This window comes from Nicotiana attenuata, chromosome 1, assembly GCF_001879085.1.
Source record: "Nicotiana attenuata strain UT chromosome 1, NIATTr2, whole genome shotgun sequence".
Lineage (NCBI taxonomy): Eukaryota > Viridiplantae > Streptophyta > Magnoliopsida > Solanales > Solanaceae > Nicotiana > Nicotiana attenuata.
Window position 1 is genome coordinate 37076813 of NC_031989.1, and position 26361 is coordinate 37103173.

Sequence of the window (26361 nt, forward strand, 5' to 3'; positions counted from 1 at the left end):
ATTATTATTTTTATTATTTACATTATTACTACTATTATTATTATTGCAAAAACACATTTCCGTTTTTTTATATAATTGACTAATAATATTTCTTTAATTTTATATTTTATAAATATTTAAGATTTTGATGACATGTTACTTAACAATTAAATGAGGGTTTTTAAAACAAATTTTAAATATAATAATTATTTTAAGGCACATTAAATAGTTTGATTATTAACGTATTAAATTAATAATGCTAGCAAGAGAAAAAGGCGTTATAGGAAAATATGTTTGGTCAAAGGCCAGTGTTGACATTCATTTTTGTCCCTCCTTTCTACCAAACTATTTCTTTAAGCTTCTAATATTACTAATAATATAAAATAGTCATTCAAGCATTTTAACACTAATTGACTTATTTGTTATTATTATTAAAGCTATTATCTGCTATAGTTATTTTTACTATTATAATAATAATATATGATTTACATTATAATTATTATTACTATTATTATTATTATTGCTAAAGCACATTTCCTTTTCCTTTATATAATCAACTAATAATATTTCTTTAACTTTATATTTTATAAATATTTAATTTTGATGATATGTTACTTACAATTAATGAAGGGTTTTTAAAACAAATTTTAAATATAATAATTATTTTAAGGCACATTAAATAGTTTGATTATTAACGTATTAATATTACGTAGTATTATACAAGATAGCTAATAAAATTATTTTAAATCTAAATTGAAGCCTAAAGAAATATACAAGGAACGGGAAAAATGTTAAGCACTCTAGGCCCAAATTTCGGCCAAACTAGCCCACCAACTAAGCTTTCAAACCAGCCCAAGTCTGCTAACATAACTAATCTGATCTGTCATGCCCATATCCGTAGAGAACCCTCTAAAAACGCCAATGCTCACCTTTCCTCTTTGAACAAAATTCCAGATTTCTTCCCCCAAAATAAGATATGTGCACCTCCATTTTTGTATATCCTTTAAATGCTCCTGTCTCTCATCTTTATAAAGTTTCAGTCAAACAAGAGAGATTCACAACGAGCCAAAATTGCTCTTCAAAAATCTGATCTTTCTGTACCTGAAGAATCACGTGAAGAACCAGGCCATTCAACATTCAGATTTCAAATTCAAATTTGAAAAATTCCGCTGAAGAACCCTAACTTCTATATATAAATATATGCTTTGGAGCTCATTTTTGGGACAACTTGGAGCCACCTCTACCCCCTTTAATTCTAAGGTTCAGTATCTGCCTTTATCCCCTAAGACTAACTGTTATTCTTCTAGAAATTTTAGCTTTCTTCCTTACTTCTCCATCTCTGTTTGTTCCTATCAATATCTGGCATTTTTTGGTGATTGTTGCCTTTCGAGTTAGCGAATTTAAGGCCTGAGATAGTCCTTTGAAGATGCCCCAATTTCACTGCTCTAAAAAAGGTCAGTTTCCTTCTTATTTTTAATCTTTCAATATTTTGGTTTAGATGTAAAGAGTGTCACTTTGTTCCAGTATAAATCATGTGAGTTTTCTCTTTTATTTGACTATTGAAAATCGTGACTTTGTTATTGTTTATATAACATAATGATGCCCATAGAATTTCGCTTGTCCTGCTTATCTATTGCTTATATGATCAAAGAAGTGTAGCTATTGGATTTGACTTTTTCTTTTAGGTATCTATCTTAGCAATATGGTTAAAAGCAGCTGAAATATCTAAGTACGATTAATGTATGAATGTATTTTGAACTATCTTTTTTTTAGATAATGCACTCTTAGTATCGCGACTCCAATTTCTCTCCATAGGATGTCGTGACGGCTAGTCTCTAAGACTAGGTAAGCTTAACAAGCATGTAAAATAATTGAAATAATAAGCTAAAAGCTCAAAACGTCAGCAACTGTATAAAGTAAAAATAGCAACTCAAAGTATATACAACTCTCAAAATCCGGTAAGAACTAAGTCACAAGCTCTACAATATTGCACAATCCTGTACATCATTCTCTATCAAGAACATAAAAGAAACAAGGAAAAGATAGGATAGAAGGGGACTTCAAGGCCTACGGACACAGGCAGGTGTACCTTGAAGTCTCCGATAAGCAAGTCACTCCACACACTAACACCGAGGCTGATAAGATGTACCTGGATCTGCACAAAGTATATGCAAAAGCGTAGTATGAGTACACCAAAATGATACCCAATAAGTGCCAAGCCTAACCTCGGTAGAGCAGTGACGAGGTCAGGTCAGGGCCCAACTGGAGATGATAAGAACAAGGCAGAAGATATAATGACATAATAAGAAGGACATGGAAGTGAAACAGTAAGGAATTTATGAAAAGTAACAACAAGAAATCAAAGTAAAGCAAATACAACACGAAATGATACAAGAATCTTACAAATTAAAGGAACAACAAACAACAGTACAACACATAGAGAAAATCAATAGGGGCACTCCCGGGGTACCGCCTCGTAGTCCCAAATGTAAAATAACTCACAATCGCGGGAGCCTTTATATTTTGTTTTGAAAATCATTTTCCCGAAATAGCATCCCGCATTTTAGCCCACCTTATCACATCGCATGTCTTTAAGTAGTTCCCCTACTAGCCATACGTATCAGCCCACCTTATCTCACCGCATGCGTTTCAATACCTAGGCCTTATACCACCGCATGCGTAACAATAATCACAACGACACGGTAGAAACCTCGTGCAACAATAGCAACCGCACGGCAGAAACCTCGTGCAATAACCAAACAATCACCTCAACAAAAAATCACGAAAACCAAAACATAACAACTGAAACAATTATATTTCACAACTTACGAATAGCCTCAGTAAAAATCCACAGACTTGCAACTTAACAGCAAAACTATCAGTGAGATATTTCAAGAATAGCAATTTCAAGTAAAGAATCTCACAGTTAAATAATGAATACGGAATCAAGAAAATAGGTAATTCAACTAAGCATGTAGTATAAGTTGCAAAAAAGAGATAAGACAAGTAGACATGTGAAATTAGGCTAAACATGATGACTACACATGCTAAAGTAACTCACTTAAGGCATAAAAAGGAAACTGCTTAGCTAAAATCGGAATTTCAACATTTAGCCCGTGTATGCACTCGTCACCTTGCGTACACGGCCCTCACATATCACAAATTGTAAAAACATTACCAAATCCTAAGGGAGATTCCCCCCACACAAGGTTAGACAAGTCATACGTTAAACCACGCTCAATCAATCAATAAGAAGGCCTTTCCCTCGATTTTCCAAATCCGAGCGGCTCAAATTTAGTCAAAAATAATTACATACTATAATATAACTATAGGAAATAAATCTAAATAATGAAATAATGATTTTAGCAAAGAATTGAAAAATTGCCCCAAAAAGTCAACCCGGGCTCGCATATCTTAACCCGACCAATATTATAAGATCCGAACACCCATTCGATATCGAGTCCAACCATACAAGAATTATCCAAATTCGAACTCATTTAGCCTTTCATACCAGCTTTGTAAATTCAAAAATCATAGAAGCTTATGATTTGTACCACCAGACTTTGGGAATTTTTTTGTATAAAAGCAGTTGTATTATCATTCTGTTCTTAATAATTCTCATTAAATTGGATAGTTATTAGTTGGCTTACCTAGCGGGTTGGGTTAGGTGACATCACGATTAGTTGGATTTTTGGGTCGTGAAAGGTTGGTATTAGAGCTCTAGGTTCACAGGTTCTGCGAGTCATGAGCAAGTGTCTAGTAGAGTCTTGCAGATCGGTATGATAACGTCCATACCTATCTTCGAGAGGCTATAGAGAGTTCAGGATATACTTCCCATCTTTCTTTCTTTATCATGCATCGTTGATTCATCTTGAAGTGTAACTCTTTGAATTCCTTCCACACATTCGTATGAGCATGTGAGCGCTCAGTATCAGCTGTGCATCGACGACTTGTAAATTACAGGGATGAGGTGCGAGATGTGATTTCTGTGTGCTGATGACGGGTCAATCTGGAGGACTTGAAGCCGAGTTTTAATTGTAGCTTGATCACGGAGATTTTGATTGTGTGAGCACGTGCTTTTGGACTTATAAGTTTTATAGTGTCCCTATTAGTGGAATTTATGGCTCGATAAGTGGTTGGATGGCTATATGATGAGTATGGTGTGATCGCGTAATGTGTTCAAATGGATTGAATGTGATGAGAAGAGTTTGCTTGAGATGTAAAAAAGACTATTAGGTGCTTGATTGCTGTTTTAATGTGACGTATAGTCTCGAGTTATGTGTGTATTGAAGGATCATTCATATTGCTTAATTGTGGAATGGATTGGATCCTCATGTCTTATTGATGAGTTCAGACTCAAGAAGATTAAGTGGTTGCATAGTAGTTGTGGTTGTGAAAGGGTATAGAGAGATGTCAGTCTGAGGCTAAGCAGGTGGGTTAGAACCTGCGGGGTAATATAGGGATGTGTGATCCTTATGATATTGTGTCGAGGCTTTCTTTTCTACCACTGCGTTATATTTGTGCAATTTGAGTTTGGATCGGTTGTAATAGTTGACCTGACCGTTACGTTGATGAACACGAACTTAGCAGATGATTTGAAGCATTATATGGTTTATGTTACCTGAGCTTAGGAAGGATTTGGTTGAATCTCACTGTGGCATTATGGCAATAATAGAGTGTGGGCATTGTGAGTTATCAAGTGTCTTGATATATGTCTTTGAGCCAAGTGCGAGAGTCTGTTATCGATGATTAGATTGCAAAGTTATGCGTTGTGATTGTTTTTGTTTGAGGTATACTTGTGAATCGGTTATGACTTGCAGAGGTTGAGATTGAGGATGACTCGAGTAAGGGAATTTTTGAATGCGGATTATATTGCACCTTATGGGTACATGGAAATCATGGAACGATTTGAGTTGCTATTCATGACGGATGTAGTGCGCATGGAGTAGGCATGTGCTCGGTTGTATTAAGGTGGTGTTACTTCTTTGGGGTGTTGTTGTGCTAATTGAGTATAGGTCGTTTGGCCCGTTTGGGTGGTGCAATTGAGATTTGAGCAGAGTGGATGACTCTTGAGGAGGTTCTAAAGAGTTTAAGATGCATATGCAGCATTTGAGGATTTTTTGAATTTTTATATAGCTAAGATCAGAGATTTGCATTAGAATGTATCAAGACTCGCGATATTTCAATATCATTATGAATTCTACATTTCAGTATCAGGAGGTCAAAGGAAAACAATTTTAGATTCACATTAGGTCTCTTCATAATGGTTAGACTCGCATTCTACACTTCATTGGTTTTATGATAGGATCTTTATGGTGAGTTTTGGGTAAGGAGTGTGGTGTTCTCGCAATGAGAAGTGTCAATTTGAGGGTAATTTGCAAGAACCCAGAGAAATGGTATAGCTTGGTTGTGGGTTGGATTAGCACGGTAATGGATAGGATAGGTTCTTTGGGTACTTGTGATGTGGTGAGCCTACAGATGTTTTGTGGTAATACTCTTGGGTTTGGCGACCTACGTAACTTGGTTGAGATAGAGAGATTCAGTTTGGATAGCTTGGTTATGTGCAATGGACTTTGAAGTGTTATCGATGATCTATACCACGGTTTGAGACGGATATTTCTTACTGGCATGAGGAGCATGTTGCATACTGTGATTTTCTCTTGGATGAGATCAAATGGAAGGTTTCTGACTGATCGGGTATGTATTCTGCTGGTGACTCAGAGTTGATTATGAGATTCTCGTACTTTTCATATGATGGCATGATAGATGCGGTGTATTGTATGGGTTGAGATTCGCATGTGCAAGGTCATAGTTCAGTTTTGAAGGGAAGGTCATGAATTCTTAGACAACATCGACGATTTTAGACGACTAGATGATTGCTATTACAGTCAAACCTCTCTATAACAACCTCATCTGTTCCCATTTTTTCGTTATAGCGAGGTGTTGTTATGTAGAACATATATTTAGGCTTTTATAGTGAATGATTGTTACATAGCGATGCATAGAGAGGTCCGACTGTACTACTTGGTATTTCTTGAGATGGGTGCGCATTTCAGAAGGCGCATTGTGTTTTGATTTACGGATGCTTCATTGGTATTGTGGTACTCGCCTTGTTGATCAACTACCGATATTCAGATTTTGCTATGTGGCACCGAAGAATTATAGAAGTATTCCTCGTGGAATGATCGTGTATGAGAGATGTGTTAGATATTCGGGTGGTGGAGTTGGGATCGGATATTGTGATTCATGTGTTATATGGATTTGGAGACTGGGAGTTCTCATAAGCAGGTTGTTTCGTGGTTGTGGACCGTAAAGATGTGTCCAAAACTAGCCAGATGATAGTATGTGTTATGGTTAGGTCGTTGTGGACTTTTGGGGGGCTATTTGTCCATTCGGAGATGACCGGAGTTGGTTTGGGGGCCTATTGGTAAGACCAATGAGGATTTGTATTCTACACCGGACCGGATTTATTTACTCCGTACTGATATTGTTGAGGGATGTGCCATTCAGTTAGAACTGGTTTTATTCGTATCTTATATGTTCTATGAGTTACTCTTCTATGCTACGAGGGGTAGTGATTCGTTGGTTATATGCACACATGGTGTGGTTCTATTTGGGCCTTATAGTGGAATTTGAGCGAGATGGATATATTAGGGTGTTGAATGATTGATTGCGCATTGGTTATATTCTTTTCGGACTGTGGTATGTGTTATTTTCTTCTCTGTGGTTATGGTCATGCACCTTGGGTACTTGATGTCGAATTGGGCGTGGTTATTGGTTTTGAGCATGGTGGCTTGAGGTATTTTATATGGAGAAGTGTTTGGATGGGGTTATGCATTGCAACTGGGTTATGTCGGGATATGATCCTTTGCATTAGATTCATGTGTCTTGGTTCCATTATGTATGATGGGTTCTTAGCACTGCGGTTGTGGTGGTGCTTCGTTTCACAAATTTTAAAAACTTTCTACCTTCTTTAAAGCACTTATTTACCATAACTCATAAGAGTGTAGAGTTCTCTGTATTAATATAATACTATTAATTCTCATAAATTGTTAAAGACTTACAATTTTAAATAATTGGAAGCACTGATGGTTTATTTGAAGCAAGGAAAGCGGCAAGTCCATCCTCCATAATCAATAACCATGGGAAATATTAAAATTTCTTCAGATAGGTTTTTCTTCGTTTGTGGTTCTGACCCTCTTTTCTCTACTGCTTGTTATCCTTCGCTATATGAATGAACATATATATAAGGAGTCCTTAGTAGGAATTCTTCATTGGTTCTTCCTATCCTCTGTCAGTTTCTGGAATTAACTTTGTTTGAAAGAGCATTTGAAATTCTTGGAGTAGATTGGAAGTGTAGCCAAATCTGAAGATACTCGTAGACTTGGATGATTGATTTTGGAGGTATATTCTAACTGATTGCTTAATTTATTTATTACTTTCCAATGGATAAATTATGTATTGGAAAGCCACGAAACACAAACGAATACTTGCTTGGTTTGGATAAATTTCTTGATTTTGCATTTAAGAATGCGGCTGTGGAAGATACAATTAGATGTCCATGTCCTAAATGTGGTTTTGGCAAGTGGCAAACTAGAGAAATAATGCAGGATCATTTGATTTGCAAGCCATTTTCTCAAAATTATGTTATTTGGAATCTTCATGGTGAGAAAAAGGTAGTAGAGCCTTCCGGAGATAGAAATGTTATGCAAGAGATGTTTCACCAAGAAAATCCAATAGAAACAATGATTACTGATGCATTTGGGCACTATAGGCACCAAGCGGCTGATGTAGGGATATCTCAACCATTGGGTTCAAATAAAATATCAAATGAGAGGCATAAGGGGGATTTTGGTGACTTTCATGATTTTCTCAAAGATGAAAGTGAAACATTGTATGAAGGGAGCAAGTACACAAAGCTAGAGATTTTAATAAAAGTGTATCATATAACGGTCTATTGTGGATTAAGTGACAAGGCAATGACTATGATACTAGATTTGTTGAGAGATGCATTTGAAAATGCAATGTTACCTCCTTCCTTTTATGAGGCCAAAACAACCATTAGCAAACATGGCCTTAACTACATCAAGATACATGCACGTCCAAATAATTGTATGTTATACTGGGAAGGTGATTCGGAATTGGAAGCATGTAAGCATTGTGGTACATCTAAATGGAATCCTAACAAGAAGAAAAAGCAAGCTGCAAAGGTTCAACATTACTTTCCATTAAAACCAAGGTTACAAATATTATTTATGTGTTGTAAGACTTTGGGGCATATGAGATGGCATGCTTCAGGCAGTAACGAGGATGGGTTGATGTGGCATTCAAGGGATGGTGAGTTATGGAAGATATTTGATCGGACTCATTTTGGATTTGATTCGGATCCTCGAAATGTTTGCTTGGCCTTGCTACTGATGGTTTCAGTCCTTTTGGAACAATGAGTACTACCTATAGTATTTGGCCAGTCTTCTTGATTCCATACAATCTTCTTCCTTGGATGAGTATGAAGCACACCTCCTTCATCTTAGCAATGATCATTCTAGGCAAGTAAATGCCTGGAAATAATATAGATGTGTACTTACAACCCCTCGTGAAGGAATTATGTGAGCTATGGAATGATTGTATTGAAACGTTTGACTCATCATTGAATGAAAATTTTAGAATGCATACAGCTATTATGTGGTCAATTAGTGATTTTCCTGGACTAGGTATCCTATCTGGCTGGAACACACATACTGGTTTTGCCTATCCAACTTGTAATTTTGACACACAACCTTGTCGTCTTTGTCATAGTAAAAAGTGGTGTTTTATGGGTCATCGACATTTTCTAAGAAGAAATCATAGGTTTAGGTTGAATCGAGTACGCTTTAATGGAAGTATAGAGGAGGGGAATCCACCATTAAAATTATCAAGGTCGGACATTTTGAGACAAATTGAAGAAAGAAGAGGAGCAGAGTTGAATGTTAGCGGGAAAAGATCTAGAAGAGCAACTAAACAATGGAACAATAGAAGTATATTCTTTGAACTTTCTTATTGGAAATCTAACTTGTTGCGTCATAATCTAGACTTTATGCATATCAAAAAGAATATATGTGACAGTATCATATATACGCTGCTCCATGATAATCAAAATCAAAAGATAATATTAATGCCCGAAAGGATCTAAGAGAAATGGGCATAAGGCGTGATCTTTGGCCAGATGATAGTGGTAAATATCATTTTGTTATGTTTTTACTTGTGACTGATGACAAAAAGAAGCTGGACAGCAAAAAGTTGTTCCTTACAACTTTGAAGAATATTAAAGTACCAAATGGGTACTCAAGTAACATTTTTAGATGTGCTGATTTGGTACAAAAAATGAATTTTGGATTGAAAAGTCATGATTGCCATATTATTTTAGAGCAATTTTGCTCATTTTTTTTTCTTGCCCTTTCTAGCAAGACCATGAATCTTTCGGAGCTTGATAAGATCCAAGAGCGCATTGAAAGCATATTTTACCACCTAGAGATACCATTTCCTCCATCATTCTTTATAGTAATGGTTCATTTGGCTGTCCATCTAGCAGAAGAAGCAAAACTGGGAGTTTTAGTGCATCACCGAAACATTTATCCTATTGAGAGGTAAAACATTAACATTTCTAATTTGGGTATACTTGTATTCATGTCATTTTAAATAGTTTGTACACTTATTTCCTATTATTTTTGTGGGAAACTAGGCCATTTTAAGTCATTTATACGTAATAAAGCACAACCAAAGGTTTCTATAGCTGGAGGTTACTTAGCTGAAGAGTCTCTTACCTCTTGTTCTCGGTATATTGAGGATATTGAGACAAGATTCAATAGACATAGGCGTGTTCTTGATGACCCAAATGTCACTGAGCCTTCTAGAAGGTCCTCTATCTTCCCTCAATCAGGTAAACCTGCATCATCGATTACGTTCCCTTTAACTCATATGCAGAAACTACAAGCTCATCGATATGTGCTTCTGAACTGTGCAATTTTCACGCCATTTTTTGAGTGAAACTCATACGAACTTTATATTCTTTATCACTTTAATGTTTGAAGTAGGCTAGTCATGTTCTTTAACGTTAATATAATTATTTCATATAGCGAATCTAGACAATACATAAGGAGGAGTTCAAGAAGAAGACCATCGCCTGCTGAGATAGAGAGGAGAGTTAATAAAGAGTTTGTTGATTGGTTCCAAAAGCGGGTGAGTAAGTAATCATTAATTATTATTTACATTTGATTTGAATGAAACTTCGACAATTTTATTTTGAATTTGATTATGAATCCAAACACAATAGATACAATGTCTATTGATCTAAAGTTTCTTGCACGAGGTCCATCGGCACATGCAAGAAGTTTTACTACATATAACATCAAAACATCATGTATTGCAAGTAGTGTAGACTGAGATTTAAGGCAAGCACAGTTACCATATTATGGGAAGTTAGAAGATATTATTGAGATTAATTATAATGGTCGGCTCAAGGTTATTCTTTTCAAATGTAAATGGGCTGATACTCCTCGAGATAGAGGGTATAAAAAGGATTGTTGGAACTTAAATTGTGTAATTTTGATAGATTGATTCATACAGGTGAACGTGAAGAACATGAGCCTTATATCGAAGCATCTCAAGCACAACTAGTGTACTCTGTGGATGATGTTGTCAATAAAGGGTGGAGTGTTGATGTGCATCTAAAGCCAAGAGATCTGTATAATATAGGAGAAGTAGTGGAAGATGAAGTATATGAGCCATACCAAGATTAGGAATTCAAATATTTCTTCAGTGATGGTGATGAGTATGTACAACTAGCTACAGACCCTATAACTGACTATGTAGTAGAGGCAAATGTTGCTACTAACTTAGCAGCAGATACATGCATGCTTGAATAAAAAATTTATTTAGTATGTTGCTTTATATAAAGGTAATAGTACTGCATAACTAAGTAAGGTTTATTTCAAGTATTGGTGTATAGGTATGTTTAGAAATAATATTCATATTTGGTTTGAAGGCATATTTAGAAATGATATTCATATTTGCTTCACCCTTCTTTATTTGATTCACCTCTTTTTAATATGTGGTGTTCATGATACGGCACCTCCTACCACTGCAATGTTACCTGGCACTACGGCTGATGCAGGTACTTGTTTCATCATTAAGGTTACAACTGATATTATGTTGATAACTGCCACATTTTTCTTTGACATAGTGTGGAAGTCCATATCAAAAATGCATGGTTATGTTTGGGTAAGCTTTTTGGTTCTTTAACTTCCACCTATAATGGTATTGAGTCAGGGAGTAGATTGGCTGTTTTGTTTTTATTTATTGTTTACTTGGTGAAGTAATTCCGAAACTGAGGGTCTTTGGTTTCTTGTTATGTTTGGTGTTTGTTTGTTTGTTTTGTATGTCTTGTCTTATGTTCTAAGAAGGCAATGTTGAGCTACTTGCCCCACTGTGCTGACAATGGGTATGAGCAAACTTCTGTAGCTTTTATGTACAATGAAGAACCAAAACAGGTCTTGTTCATCTTCATCCAGGAATTACCTGTTTGGTAGTTACAAATATTTTCTGAATACACTGTAAAATTTCTACTCCATGTATTGCTTTACTTATATTTCTTAATACAAAATTCATTTATCCTTTCAAAATCATTTTAATAGGGAAATGTAAATACTCACTCTCGTATCGTTTAAAGTACACGTCATGATACCATTTTTTAACTATATCTTGGTTACCTCTGCAGGTCAAGTTCCTGGGACCAACCCACCAATTCCTAGAATGTTTCCTTTAGCATCGGGCCAGGTACTGTCAACACTCCCTTTCAGTTGTGTGGATTCAATGATTTTATCAAGATTCTCATTTATTTGTTCCCTGTTGGTTGTGGTATTTTGGAGTTCTTCTCCGGGCAATGACGTAGCAGGTTGGTAATGTGTTAGTAATTTTCTTCTCAAGCTCACAGTGCTTATGAGTTCCTCTTTTTTTAACCTAAAGTGTTTCCTAACTTGCTCTGTTATCAGGCTACTAGGCATGCTCGACGATATAACGAACCGAACGATCATTTTGAGTTCTAGCGTGTCATTCAGCAGTTTGAGGCCTTAGTAGCATCACTTCAAGTATTATGACTTATACGTGTTGTCGGAACTGAATTTCGAGAAGTTCGAAGTTGTTTCGGATGGAAAATTCTAAATTCGGAAGCTTTAAGTTGGAAGAGTTGACTAAGGTTTAACTTTTGAGTAAACGACCTTGAAATCGGGATTTGAAGGTTTCAATAGGTTCATATGATAATTTCGGCCTTGGGCGTATGTTCGGGTTGAGTGTCGGGTCGCCCGGAAATATTTTGGTTCTAATTGTGGAAGGTTGGCATTTTTAAGGTTTTAAAATTTCCTAAGTTTGGTTTGAGGTGGACTTTAGTGCTATCGATGTTCGTTTGGGGTTCCAAGACTTGGAATAGGTCTGTATCGTGATTTATGACTTGTGTGTAAAGTTTGGCGTCATTCCGGAATGTTTGACATGAGTCGGGCGCATTCACTCGAAGTTTGGAAGCTTGTAAGTTTAAATAAAGTTTCAATCGTCGATTCGTAGTTTTGGTTTTATTTAGTGTGATTTGAGGCCTCGAGCAGGTTCGTTTCGTTTTTTGGGATTGGTTGGTATGATTGGACGGGGGCCTCGCGTGTGATTCGGAGTGGTTTCTGGACATTTTTTCCTGTTTTCCAACTGCTAGTGCTGGTATCTGGTGTTGTTCTTCGCGAAGACGAAGGGTCTCACGCATTCGCGAAGAAGAATTTTCGGCTGAGGGATTTATGTTCTACGCAAATGCTACAGGGGTCGCGAACGCGGAAGAGGACTGGCGCATGCCTACCCAAACGCGACACAGTTGTCAAGAACGCGAAGAAAGAAGGGAGCTGGGGGCCTGGAAGTGTTTGGCCTTCGCGATCACGACTTTTTGACCGCGAAAGCGAAGAGGAATTTTGGGAGGCAGTATTTTTAGCCTTCGCGACCACGAAGGTATTCCCGCGATCGCGAAGAAGGACGGGCCTTGGCAAATTGTTTTAAGTTGGGATTTTTACACATTTCACTCATTTCTCTCTTGGTTTGGGCGATTTTTGGAGAGCTTCAAGGAGAGATTTTCATCATCTATTGCAGGGTAAGTAATTCCCGCATATTGTAATTTAATTATATGGATTGTCGGATTCTATAAGGATTTAACATGGAAATTGATGGAAAGTTGTAGGATTTTGAAGAAAACCTAGAATTTGATATTTTTGAATTTTGACCACGAAATTGGATATGGAATTGAGAATAAATCATATATTTGAGTTCGTATTGTTATGGATAATGTTTATCTTCGAAAATTTTCAATATCCGGGCACTTGGGCCCAAGGGTTGACTTTATTGAATTCTCGAGCGGAGTTGAGAATTTTTATAAATTGATTAATTATGGGTATTAGAGTACATTTTTATTGATTTGCACATTGCTTGACTAGTTTTAGATCGACGGGCATCGGTTTGAGGTGTTAGACAGGCTTTGGAGCTGGTTATGGAGTGTTAGAGCGAGGTAAGTCTTCTGTCTAACCTTCTGAGGGGAAAACTACCCCCTAGGTGATGTAATTGTTATGTTATACTAGTTGTGGGTACCACGTATGCACGAGGTGATGAGAGCTATACGCAGGTAAAGCATGTTTATGTCCGGGTAGCTTTAGGACTTTATCATGTAATATTTGAATTATTTGGACTCAAACTGCTGGCTTAATTAATTGAAATTGATTTAGAAATATATGTATATATTAGGCCGAGCCTTATCACCTTAAGTTGTTGGCAAGTTATTTGAGAAAAAGTAAAGGTTATATTCGCTTCGTACTCATGTACTGTATTGTAAGCACGTGTCTCAAAATTCGGTAATTTCCTTCTTTCTTGTGGAGCGGGCCGAATGCCTCGGCAGTATAATAGATGCATCTATGGCTCGTGCCACTCGACCCACGACAGTGTACATATTATTCTGGATCGGGCCCAACGACCTCGGCATAATCGTGCGTTATATCGCTGGCAGTCCGAATATTCATGAGATTGTCTTTCCACTGATCCCCGGCACATTAAATGGTACTCCGTATACATTTAATATTGGCACTTGACATTATCTGAGCTGTTAAGTTAGAATACAAGACTAAGAAATTCACACTTTAAATTAAATATTTCGAAGATTATGTACCTTACAGATTTACCCCATTATTGTTGTGTGCCTCATATATTCTTATAATTTATTATATTGCTTTATTGGACCTCTAGTAAGTGTCGATGTCGACTCCTCCTCACTACTTCTCCGGGGTTAGGCTAGCTACTTATTGGGTACGCATTGATTTATGTACTCATGGTGCACTTCTGCACTAAATGTGCAGGACCTGACAGGTTCAGCTAGCGATTATCTTGGCGCGTAGGCACATCTGTTGAGGAGACTTTAAGGTGAAGTGCATTCCAGGCTACGTATCACAGCCCACAGAGCCTCCATCGTACCACTTAATCTATCCTATCTTATTTACATTCCAGACAGATATTGTATTGTTATTGTACTCCTTAGTAAATGCTCATGCACTTGGGACACCGGGTTTTGGGATGTTCTAGGAGTTTTTTTTGTGATTTTGCTCAGCATTTACACACTTATATTCTTTTATAATTATAAATTTCCATGATTTTTATGTGTTGATCTATGTCACTACCCCAGTTCACCCTCCATGAAACATGTCGTGATGGCACCTAGTTCCTACAACTAGGTAAGCCTAACAGTGCGGAATAACAAATTAACATTTGTGAAATAATAAATTAAAAACTGAACATACGGAAATAACAACTGTATATGAGGCCACTCAGCCTATACAACTCAAAATATGCGGAAGTCTGCAACTAAATCCCAAAACCCGGAAACTCACGGGAAACACAGGCTAATAGAATGTAGTAAACTGCTCTACACCAGAATGTCTAAACAACATGAAAGGAAAGAAAAGAAACTATCTGCTAAAGCCGGAATAGAGTAGAGACTCCTGGTCTGCGAACGTAGTAGATATACCTCAAGTCTCAGCTAGGACTTTCCACCACGAGGATGATACGTCTGGGAGGAAGTACCTGGATCTGCACATGAAAAACATTCGCAGGAAGGGCATGAGTACACCACAACGGTACTCAGTAAGTGCCAAACCTAACCTCGGTTGGGTAGTGACGAGGAAGGTCAGGGCCCTACTGAGATAACATAATAAATAATGAGATAACAGAAATAGTTTAAATAAAGTCTACAGCGAGAATCTAAACCAGGTAAATAAGGAAGAACAGTAATAGAAAGCAAAGGTAACAATACACGGAAAACTGCCCTCACAAGGAATAGTAGCCGGGGAATCTCTTGGTATCCCGAGGATCTCTTGGTATCCTCATCATCAACACTGGGGATCTCTCAGTATCCCGAGGATCTCTTAGTATCCTCAATAAGTAAGTCGGGGATCTCTTAGTATCCCGAGGATCTCTAGGTATCCTCAGTCTCTTGGTATCCTCAATAAGTAAACCGGGGATCTCTTGGTATCCCAATATATATATATATAGAAACACATGTGCCAGGGATCTCTTGGTATCCCGCACCCTCTGTCCAGAATATCTCAAGTACAGAGGGGTCTCCCGGGAAGCCGTCCCGTAGTCCCAAATTAAACACACAACAACAACGATTCCTAAATCTCGAAACAATGCTAAAAATCAGGACACGAAGTAGTAAATTATAGCCTAACATGCTTCACAGAGTACCAATAGCACAGTTAAAGCAAATAAGCAGGTAAGCCAGCTAAACATGAGTCTCTAAGCTAGCATAGGTACAAACTTGCAATTAAAATGAGCAAGTAAACAAGAAAGCTCAATTTAAATACTGCAAGTAGAAACGGATTTACAACAATTAGCTCAAGTACGCGCTCGTCACCTCACGTACGGGGCATTCAAATATTCAAGATCATATCCTAAGGGAAAAAGGTCCCCCACACAAAGTTAGACAAGCCACTTACCTCGAACCGGCTCAATATCAACTAGAAGTCACGTTCTTGCCACGAGTATCCGACTCTAAATGGCTCAAATCTATTCAATTCAGTTACACATTGTAAATAACATCGCAAACACCTGGTTTTGCTAATAAATTCAAAGCTACGACGTAAAATTAGGTGAAATGACCAAAATGCCCTCCAGGACAACGACCCGGAATCGAATAATTTCCACATTTTCAGAACCCTCGTACTCTCACGAGTCTAACCATATAAAAATCTCCCAAATCGGAGGTCAAATGCCCACTCAAAACTCAATAGTTTAGGCAATGGAGTTTTACCCCAAATCAAATTTTGATCCTAAATTCGAATTCCAATGGTGTATTTAACTATATAATGATGAAATATAACAAGAAGGGACCAAAGAAACGTTACCCAGTGATCTTCACTTCAAATCCCACTCAAAATCGCCTTAAACCGAGCTCTCAATTGATTTTTGTAACTTATGAACTCAAACCCTCGAAATTTCTATTTCTGCCCAGGGATTTCCGCTTCTGCGAACAAGGGACCGCTTCTGCGGTCCCGCATATGCGGAAAAACAACCGCTTCTGCGGTTTTTATTTAATGGACCAGAGTCCGTTTCTGCGGACACATAACGCTCCTGCGGTTCCGCTTCAGCGGAATGGCGACCGCTTCTGCGGTTCCTGAGAGGGAGGGCTAGTCTCGCTTCTGCGACGACCAAGGCCGCTTCTGCGGCTCCGCTTCTGCGGTTCCCAAGCTGCAGAAGCGAAAAGATACCAGAAGCAGCAGTGCTGCTATTTCTGAACTTCCAAAACTCTTCCGTTAACCACCCAAAATCATCTCGAGGCCCCCGAGACCTCAACCAAAAGTATCAATATCACCTAATACCTTATTCAAACTTGTACAATTCCTGAAAACACCTAAACAACGCCGGAAACCCGAATTAATCAAAGATGCAAGCCTAAGAACTTCACATTACAACCAAACACGCTTTCGATCAAAAACCTACCCGAACCTCGTCCGAATGACCTGAAATTTCTCACACACATCCCAAATGACATGACGAAACTACTGCAACTTCCGGAATTCCAATCCGACCCTCGGATCAAAAACTGACTATCAGACCGGAAACTTCAAAAATTCAAACTTCAGCATTTCAAGCCTAAATGAGCTACAAGCCTCCAAAATACATTCCGAACACGCTCCCAACCCCGAAATCACCTAACGGAGCTAACGGAACTATCGAATTTCCATTCCGAGGTCGTCTTCACACTGTTCTGATTACGGACCATTTTTCAACTCTTAAGCTCTCATTTAGGGACTAAGTGTCCCAAAACTCTCCAAAACTCAACACCGAACGTCCCGGCAAACCAAAATAGCAGAAATGAACTTAGGCGAAACAGTTAATGGGGGATCGGGGCGAAGTTTCCAAAAACGACCGGCCGGGTCGTTATAATATATTCATCTAATAAAGATTAACAATTTCAAAAATAATAAAGTTCATCATTAAATTAGTAGTTCACAATTGGCTTGCCTAACGGCGACGTTGGGCACATCATGGCCTACAGTGAGTTTTGGGTCGTGACAACTTGGTATCGGAGTGTTAGGTTCATATGGGTCTCATGAGTCACGAGTAAGTCTAGTAGAGTCTTGCGGATTAGTATGGAGACATCTGTACTTAGTTTTTAGAGGCTATAGGGCTGTTAGGAGCACTTCCCTTCTTGATTCCTCATCGTGCAATTTGATTCCTTTGAGGCTTATGCTTTTACTTCCTTTCTACTCAATCTTATGTGACGTGAAGTGCTTGTTATCAATTGGGCATCGAGTAGTTGTAGTGGTACTGCAGACGTGGTGCATGATGTTTTTCCCTGCGTATTCGGGCGGGCTATTATCGTCGCCTTGCGGAAGGATGTTCTGTCGTTTCAGCTCAATATCCTATGCACATATTGCTATGATATTCACGCGTGATTATCGCACAGTGCTGGTGTAATGGTAGGGTGCTTGTTTACGTGTTGAGGCAGTGAATGAATCGAATGAAAGATTTTTTAGTGTATGGTTTAGAGGTTTGGCATTTTATCTGGCGGAGGAAAGGCAATCACACTATGGACGTTCGGGCTTTTGTTTATGGAGAAAGGAGACTTGATATTTTCGAGCATGGTATAACTCTTAATTGTGATGTGGTGCCATCGTCCTTGTTTGAACGCAGTAAGGCTCGCCGGTGTTATGGTCTTCTTTGATTTGCCTTCAGGGCAGGGTATTGTGAAATGGTGCCTGAGAAGCGGTTTTAGCGATGGCGGTGTGTAGCTATTTTAGAATTGAATCGGCGTTTCTAATGCTGATAGCTCGAGGAAGATGATCTTCGAGGTGGCTTAGAGTTAGTAGCAATTTATTAGTTCAGGTGCTACAGATATGGATTTTGATTTGAGGCAGCATTTGGGTAGCGAAGGATGAGGAAGGACATGGTGGGAGGTGTCTCGCGGTGGTTGAGTTTCTAGCAGGTCAAGTATGAAAAGTAGAGGTCGAGCAGCTGCTTAAATGAGATGATTTCACCGAAGTGGGAGTGGCAGAGTAGCATATGGATTCTATGGCAGGATAGCCACATGCCTTGAGAAAGTTTAGGGCGATTGGGTAATCATGGTGGAAAGTGAATAGGTCTACGAATTTCATTTGGGATGGTGGCTACTGTACTGAGGAAGATCGAATTTGGCAGAGAGGAGTTTGCTTGAAATGAAGAGGGGTGTGAAAACTTTATTATCGTTTCGGATGCAACATGACTTTGAGTCTGGAGTGCATTGTCCGACTATCAGTTGGTGTCAATGGGGAATGGACGAACTTGTACAGCCGGTGGACGAGCATGGGCTCAGGAGGGTTTACTGATTTCATGGTAAGTTGTACCCAGTGTAGCATCGTTGGGAGATGTCAAAATGGAATTCCACAGGTGGGCTATCTCCGGTGAGCAGGTTAGCTGTTGCGCGATTCTTGATGAAGTTTTACGAAGAGTTCTACTTTTTACAAAATGGGAGGCATGTTCTGGGATATGGGTTTGGATTGCTTGAAGAAGATTGTGCGACTGTTAGGAGGACGAATGTGTGATTGTGGCTGATGATTCAGAAGGTTTTATGCAAAGTTTAACATTGGATTGCAAGAATTTGGTGGGTTGACGGTGCGAGATCATAGTAAGTAAGAAGGATGAGTTATTATGGGTTCTAGATTTATGTGATTGTAGCTTAAAGCTAAGTGAGGGAGCCCACCGTCTATGACTGGATTGCGTGGTTGTCTGCTTGTGCGGTTTCTGATTAACGGTGTAGTGGTGTATCATTTATGACGAAGAGAAGAAAACTTCAGGGGTAATTCCAGCAAAGAACTTGATGAATGGGTGATATATTTTGCCTTATCGATTCATGTGCAGGTTTTGGGAAGACTCAGAGTTTATGCTTCTGGTGGAAATGATGTACAAGTAAAATAATTCATCTGGTTGCTTCTTTGAGAGAGTGTTCATGTGCTAATAGAGCGTTGGAGTTTGGTTATATTCGGGACCAGGTCAGAGTGGGTGACTCTCAACAACGATTCTAGTGGGTTCAAAAATTAAAGTGCAGTGCCTAAGGATTTCGGGTCCGTTATGTGGTTGAGGATCGAGTTTTGCAGTTGGTTATGAAGGGGGCTTGGAGTGTTCTATGTTATCAACGGGTCTGCGGTGTAGTATTAGAGAAATGGGAGGAAACAACTTCGTATTTGTAGAGGATCTTTCAAAATGGGTGTACCGGTTGAAGATACTACTGTGCGCATAAGGAGGTATGAGATGGCTCATGGGTATTGAGACGATGTTGTCTTGTGAATTGGGTCACTCGGGATGAGTGTTGTTGAGTTTCGTTATGTTTTGACTGATGCTATTATTATTTCTAAGGCAAGTCAAGAGTAAATTGAAAGAAGCTGGGTCAATTAGTATTGGTTTGAATCAGTATGATTGTCGCAATGATCAATTCATTCGGCTTGTTATGCTATACAGGTGGTTTGTGGTTGTACGTGCGGGCTTCACAACCACCTTAAATTGATTGATTTGGGAGGTATTGTATTCAAAAGATTTTGTGGTGTAAATGTATTCCGGAAGAGTTATATGGCGGTTTAGATCACGACTTGGGGTTTGTATTTTTAGCGATTGGGAGTTCAGTTGCGTGGTGCGATGGTTCTTCTGAAATAAGTTCAATGAGAGGTTTCTAGCGAATGAAGTGTTTATTCTACTAGTAGTTCATGGGTTATGATGGATTCTTGTACTCTCGCATAGCGGCATGATAGGTGCAGTGAGCGACATGGAAATTGGAAGTTGAGGATCAAGGTTTCGATTCGGTGTTGACAAGAATGTCACGAGCTCGGATGAGCAAAGAAGAATTTAGATGTTCAGAGTAAACTGGCATTAACTTAGTGTCGCCTGAGAGTGGTACATTTTAGAAGAAGCATTGTGTGTTGATTTACGGATTGGTAATTTACTTTACAAAATTAGTACGGTTGGTGGTATGGAGGTTCAGACTTTGCTACCTAGTGCGGAAGGTCGTGGGAGCGTATCCCACGGGAGAATTGTATAAGTGTGACATGTTAGTCACCTGATTGTTAAAGATTGAACCAAGTATGGAGTATTTGGTACTATTGCTAATGTGAGAGTTATGCCTGAAAGGCGCTTTAGTCATTTGGTTGTGGCCATTGGGAATATGGTCCGAGTGGATGACTGCTCATGTGATTCAGGATTAGGGCCATTATGGATCCTTGAGAGGTTGTTGACCCTGTATAGTATGATCAGATTGGCTTGAGATCCGTTGGTGGGTCTAATGTGAATGTGTTCACTACATTTGGTTGGATGTGTTCATTCGTCATAGCATTTCTTACGGAGGAGTCTTCGGGCGTTGGATGTTATTCCTGCCCTCAGCTATTCCATGTAATACTTTATTGTGCCATGTAGGTTGTGAGAGGGCTTGACTATTCGCACTTCTATTGTGACTCCGTGTAGCTTGTGGTGTTATGCGAGCAAGATGGCTCTCGGGATGCAGGTTATTTATTTCACCTAGTTGTGCTTGAGTTTTTGTAGAGTATGGCACTATCCGTCTCCCCAGAGTTTTATTATGCACTTGGCGTGCTTGTGGTCGATATTCGAGCATTTCGTAAGTATAAGCATTTCGGCTTGGTGGATGTATCTTTATTGATTGTTATGAGTGGATCGAGTGGCACACCGCCACGTGTATATTGTTTGGATCGGGTGGCACGCTGCCACGGGTATGTTGTGTGGATCGAGTTGCATGCCACAACGATGTCATGCTTGGATCAAGCTGCAGCCACAACAGGTCATATTTGGATCAGGTTGCACGCCGAAATAGTGAGATGTTAAGTACGGTTCCCTATACTTATTTTTGTGTGTCTTGTTTCTTATCTCTGAGGAAGGTTCATAGCAGTTGTTGGCCGTTTTATTCGTTATACGGGTTTGATAGTTCTTTGCCAGAGTTCATTCTTTCCTATGGGTCATATTCGAGTTGTAACTTGTTGGCGTTTTGGTGGCGTCATATGAGAGTCTAGATTGTGTTTGAGGTGGTTTATCGTTCGAGCAGCTTGTACTCGGTGAGACGAGATTATTGGACCTGGGATCAGTGCGATCAGAGTTATATAGGGTATATTAAAGAGCGAATATCGCTATTCAGTTCAGAATGAGGTAATGGTTCTTGTTGGGAGGAGAGACCCCATGAGTTATTGTTTTGGCACGAGGTTATGAGTTTCTACACATCTCTTTCGTTGTGGCAATATTACGAGAGTTAGAACATGGCTTACATGTGTTATGAGGCCTATTGCGGGCATCAGACTTGTGAAATTGCAGCTATTATGGTCGGAGGATGTTATTATGGGCATGCGAACTATGCGGTGCATGGTGTGATTTCAGCAAAAGTGCACAATCATATTTTAGTACAGTGTGTAGTGATTGATGCGGTGTTCGTATGTTAGAATCGTGTCTCTTTGAGAATTTCGGATGTTGGAATTTGGTTCTTAAGCTTGTTAGCCAAGGTTATAGGGAGGATCTTCAGTCTGGCTTGAGCTAATGTGCTCACTGGGTTGTGTTGACACAGGTAGGTGTACGGGGTGTTAAATAGTGATTTTGGACAACTACGGAATAGTTCTTGGCACGTTCGAGGACGAACGTATATTTAAGTAGGGGAGAATGTAACGACCTGGCCGGTCGTTTTGATCTTTAGCGCATCGTTCGGCGGTTTGAGGCCTTGAGTAGCTTCACTCAGGTATTATGACTTGTACGTGTGGTCAGAATTGTATTTCGGGAAGTTTGGAGTTGATTCGGATGGAAAATTCTAAATTCGCAAGCTTTAAGTTGAAAGAGTTGACTAAGGTTTGACTTTTGAGTAAATGACCTCGGAATCGAGATTTGAATGTTCCAATTGGTTCGTATGATGATCTCGGACTTGGGCGTATGTTCAGGTTGAGTGTCGGGTCGCCCGGGAGCATTTCGCTGCTTATTGTGAAAAGTTGGCATTTTTAAGGTTTTAGAATTTCCTAAGTTTGGTTTGAGGTAGACTTTGGTGTTATTGATGTCCGTTTGGGGTTCCGAGCCTCGGAATAGGTCCCGTATCGTGATTTATGATTTGTGCGTAAAGTTTGACGTCATTCCGGAATTTTGATATGATTCGGGCGCATTTGTCGATGTTTGTAAGTTTGTAAGTTTAAAGAAAGGTTTCGATCGTCGATTCGTAGTTTTGATGTTGTTTGGTGTGATTTGAGACCTCGAGCAGGTTCGTTTCATTTTTTGGGACCGGTTGGTGTGATAGGGCGGGGTCCCGGGCCCTCGGGTGTGATTCGGAGTGGTTTCGGACCATTTTTCCCTATTTTGCAACTGTTGGTGCTGGTGTCTGGTGTTGTTCTTCGTGAACGCGAAGTATCTCATGTGTTCACGAAGAAGAATTTTGGGCTGAGGGATTTTTGTTCTACGCGAACGCAACACAGGGGTCGCGAACGCGGAAGAGGACTGTAGCATGCCTACGCGAACGTGACACAATGGTCACAAACGCAAAGAAGGGAGGCAGCTGGGGGCCTGGAAGTGTTTGGCCTTCACGAACGCGGTTGTGTGACCGCGAAAGCAAAGAGGAATTTTGGGAGGCGGTATTTTTAGCCTCCGCGATCGCGAAGAAGGACGAGCCTAGGCCGATTGTTTTAAGTCGGGATTTTGGCACATTTCACTCATTTCTCTCTTGGTTTGGGCGATTTTTGGAGATCTTCAAGGGGATATTTTTATTACACAGATTCTATACGGATTTAACATGGAAATTGATGGAAAGTTGTGGGATTTTTAAGAAAACATAGAATTTGATATTTTTGGATTTTGACCACGAAATTGGGTATGAAATTGGGAATAAATCATAGATTTGAGTTCGTATTGTTATGGTAATGATTATCTTCAAAAATTTTCGAAATTCGGGCACATAGGCCAGAGGGTTGACTTTATTAACTTTTTGAGCGGAGTTGAGAATTGTTATAAATTGATTAATTATGGGTATTAATGTATATTTTTATTAATTTGCACATTATTTGACTAGTTTTGGATAGACGGGCATCAGTTTGAGATGTTAGAGAGGCTTTGGAGCTGGTTATGGAACTTTGGAGCGAGGTAAGTCTCATGTCTAACCTTGTGAGGGGGAAACTACCCCCTAGGTGATGTAATTGTTATGTGCTACTAGTTGTGGGTGCTACGTACGCACGAGGTGACGAGAGTCCGTATGTAGCTAAAGCATGTTTATGTCCGGGTAGACTTAGGACTTAATCATGTAATATTTAAATTATTTGGACTCATTCTGCTGGCTTAATTAATTGAAACTAATTTAGAAATATATGTATATATTAGGCCGAGCCTTATCACCTTGAGTTGTTGGCAAGTTATTTGAGAAATGGTAAAGGTTATATTCGCTTCGCGCTCATGTACTGTACTGTAAGCACGTGTCTCGTAATTCGATAATTTCCTTCATTTCTTGTGGAGTGGGTCGAACGCCTCGGCAGTATAATAGATGCATCTATGGTTCATGCCGCTCGACCCTCGGCAGTGTACACATTATTCTGGATCGGGCCGAACGACTTCGGCATAATCGTGCGTTATATCGCTCGCAGTCCGAATATTCACGAGATTGTCTTTCTACTGATGCCCGACACTTTAAATGGTACTACTTATTCATTTAATATTGGCACTTGAAATTTTTTGAGCAGTCAAGGTAGAATACAAGACTAAGAAATTCACACTTTAAAAGAAATTATGTAACTTACTGATTTACCCCATTATTGATGTGTGCCCCATATCTGCTTATGATTTATTATATTGCTTTATTTGACCTCTAGTAAGTGTCGATGTTGACTCCTCATCACTACTTCTCCGGAGTTAGGCTAGATACTTACTTGGTACGCGTTGATTTAAGTACTCATGCTGCACTTCTGCACTAAATGTGCAGGATCTGGCAGGTTCAACTGGCGGTTATCTTGGCACGTAGGCGCAGCTGTTGAGGAGACTTTAAGGTGAGCTGCATTCCAGGCTACGTATCACAGCTCACAGAGTCTCCATCGTACCATTTACTCTATCCTTTCTTATTTGTATTCCAACATATGTTGTATTGTTATTGTACTACTTAGTAAATGCTCATGCACTTATGACACCGGGTTTTGGGATGTTCTAAGAATTTTTTGTGATTTTTCTTAGCATTTAAACACTTATATTATCTATTTTGTTAAAATTATAAATTTCAATGACCTTTATGAGTTGATCTATTCATCTAGTAAAGATTCACGGTTTCAAAATAATAAAGTTCATAATTAAATTGGTAGTTCACAGTTGACTTGCCTAACGGCGACGTTGGGTGCCGTCACGGCCTATAGTGAATTTTGGGTCATGACAAACAAGTTTATGTTGGTGGACTTTCGGCTCATGCAAATGAACAGGTATTAGACCACCCTCCACCAATCTCAAGAAGTAGTTGGTCTTTTTGAGATTTCCATATAATGTTTATTTGTTGAAACAAACTAGATGAACACTCTCTCCTCTATTTATTGCATAGTAGTTTTAGCTGTGCAAAGGGAAATCTTGGAGCAACGGTCAAGTTGTCTACGTGAGACCTATAGGTTCAAGCCGTGGAATCAGATGCTTGCATCAAGTTGGCTGCCTACACACCTCCTTAGGGCGCGACCCTTCCCTAGACCCTGCATAAATACGTAATGTTTTGTGCACCAGGTTGCCCTTTGAGTTTAACAGTGTTTGAGTGATTCATCTTTTTTCGCCTTCAAATATGAGAGATATTATGCGGTTGGAATCACTTTGGTCCAAATTTGGAATTTCTTGTGACTTGACTTCGGCTGTTTAAAAGTTTGCTACTCAAATTTGGGAAGTTACTTAAATCCTTTTCATATTTTGATATCTTTCAGCTTCACTTCAATATTTTTAATGTGGTTTAGTACTTCTTACATTTTGTGGATGTAAAATTTGTTACGCCATCGTTTCGATCAATATAACTTAGTTTCATCTGATTTACTGTCTTACATAGTATGAAATCAGTAGTAGTACCTTTCTTACTGTCAGCACCGTGAAAATCTTTCTGAGTCATTCACTTGTTTACTATTACTCTCTGTGTAAATATGGTGTGGTGATTTTCTTAATGGTGCTCACAGTACTATTCAAGTCTATGTTTAAAGAATTAATATTTTGAAATTTTATAATTTCTAGTAAAATATCAGAGAACCAACCTCATTCCATTATTATTATTATTATTATTATTATTATTATTATTATTATTATTATTATTATTGTTGTTGTTGTTGTTGTTGTTGTTGTTGTTGTTGTTGTTGTTATTATTATTATTATTATTATTATTATTATTATTTTCATTATTATTATTATTATTACTATTATTATTTATAATGTCAAATAGTTGATATTTCTTTTTTAAGATATCCCTTGAAGTCACTATCTGTTGAGAGAGAAAATGTCACGACTCAATTCCCACCCGGTCGTGATGGCGCCTCTCGTGAAGACAAGGCCAGCCAACAGAACAATCAACACTACTCTTGACAATTTTTTAGCATAAACAGGTTTAAACCATAGGTACTGATTAATCGTAAGTGCGGAAATAAACGTAACATAACGGGAAAAAACCATCCCAACCTCAGCCCGATGATCGGGGTGTCACAAGTCACGAGCTACTACAGAGTTGGTGAAAATACTACAAGTCTGGAAATATAGTCTGAAGATGAATAAAATATGCAGAAGATAAGGAAGAAAACGGGGCTGTGGACGTCGACAGCTACCTCGTCTCTCCTAGTCCGCCTGGTCTGGAAG

General features: G+C 38.9%; 1 long non-coding RNA gene across 2 annotated transcripts; it reads left to right on the forward strand.

Moving 5' to 3' along the window:
* On the forward strand, window positions 929-24701 carry LOC109224815. Of its 2 annotated transcripts, none has more exons than XR_002067771.1 (3): window positions 929-1433; window positions 11732-11790; window positions 24488-24701. It is a non-coding gene; the product is annotated as an uncharacterized LOC109224815 (long non-coding RNA). The 2 variants fall into 2 exon arrangements; XR_002067770.1 differs by lacking the exons at window positions 11732-11790; window positions 24488-24701 and adding exons at window positions 10092-10194; window positions 10582-10993.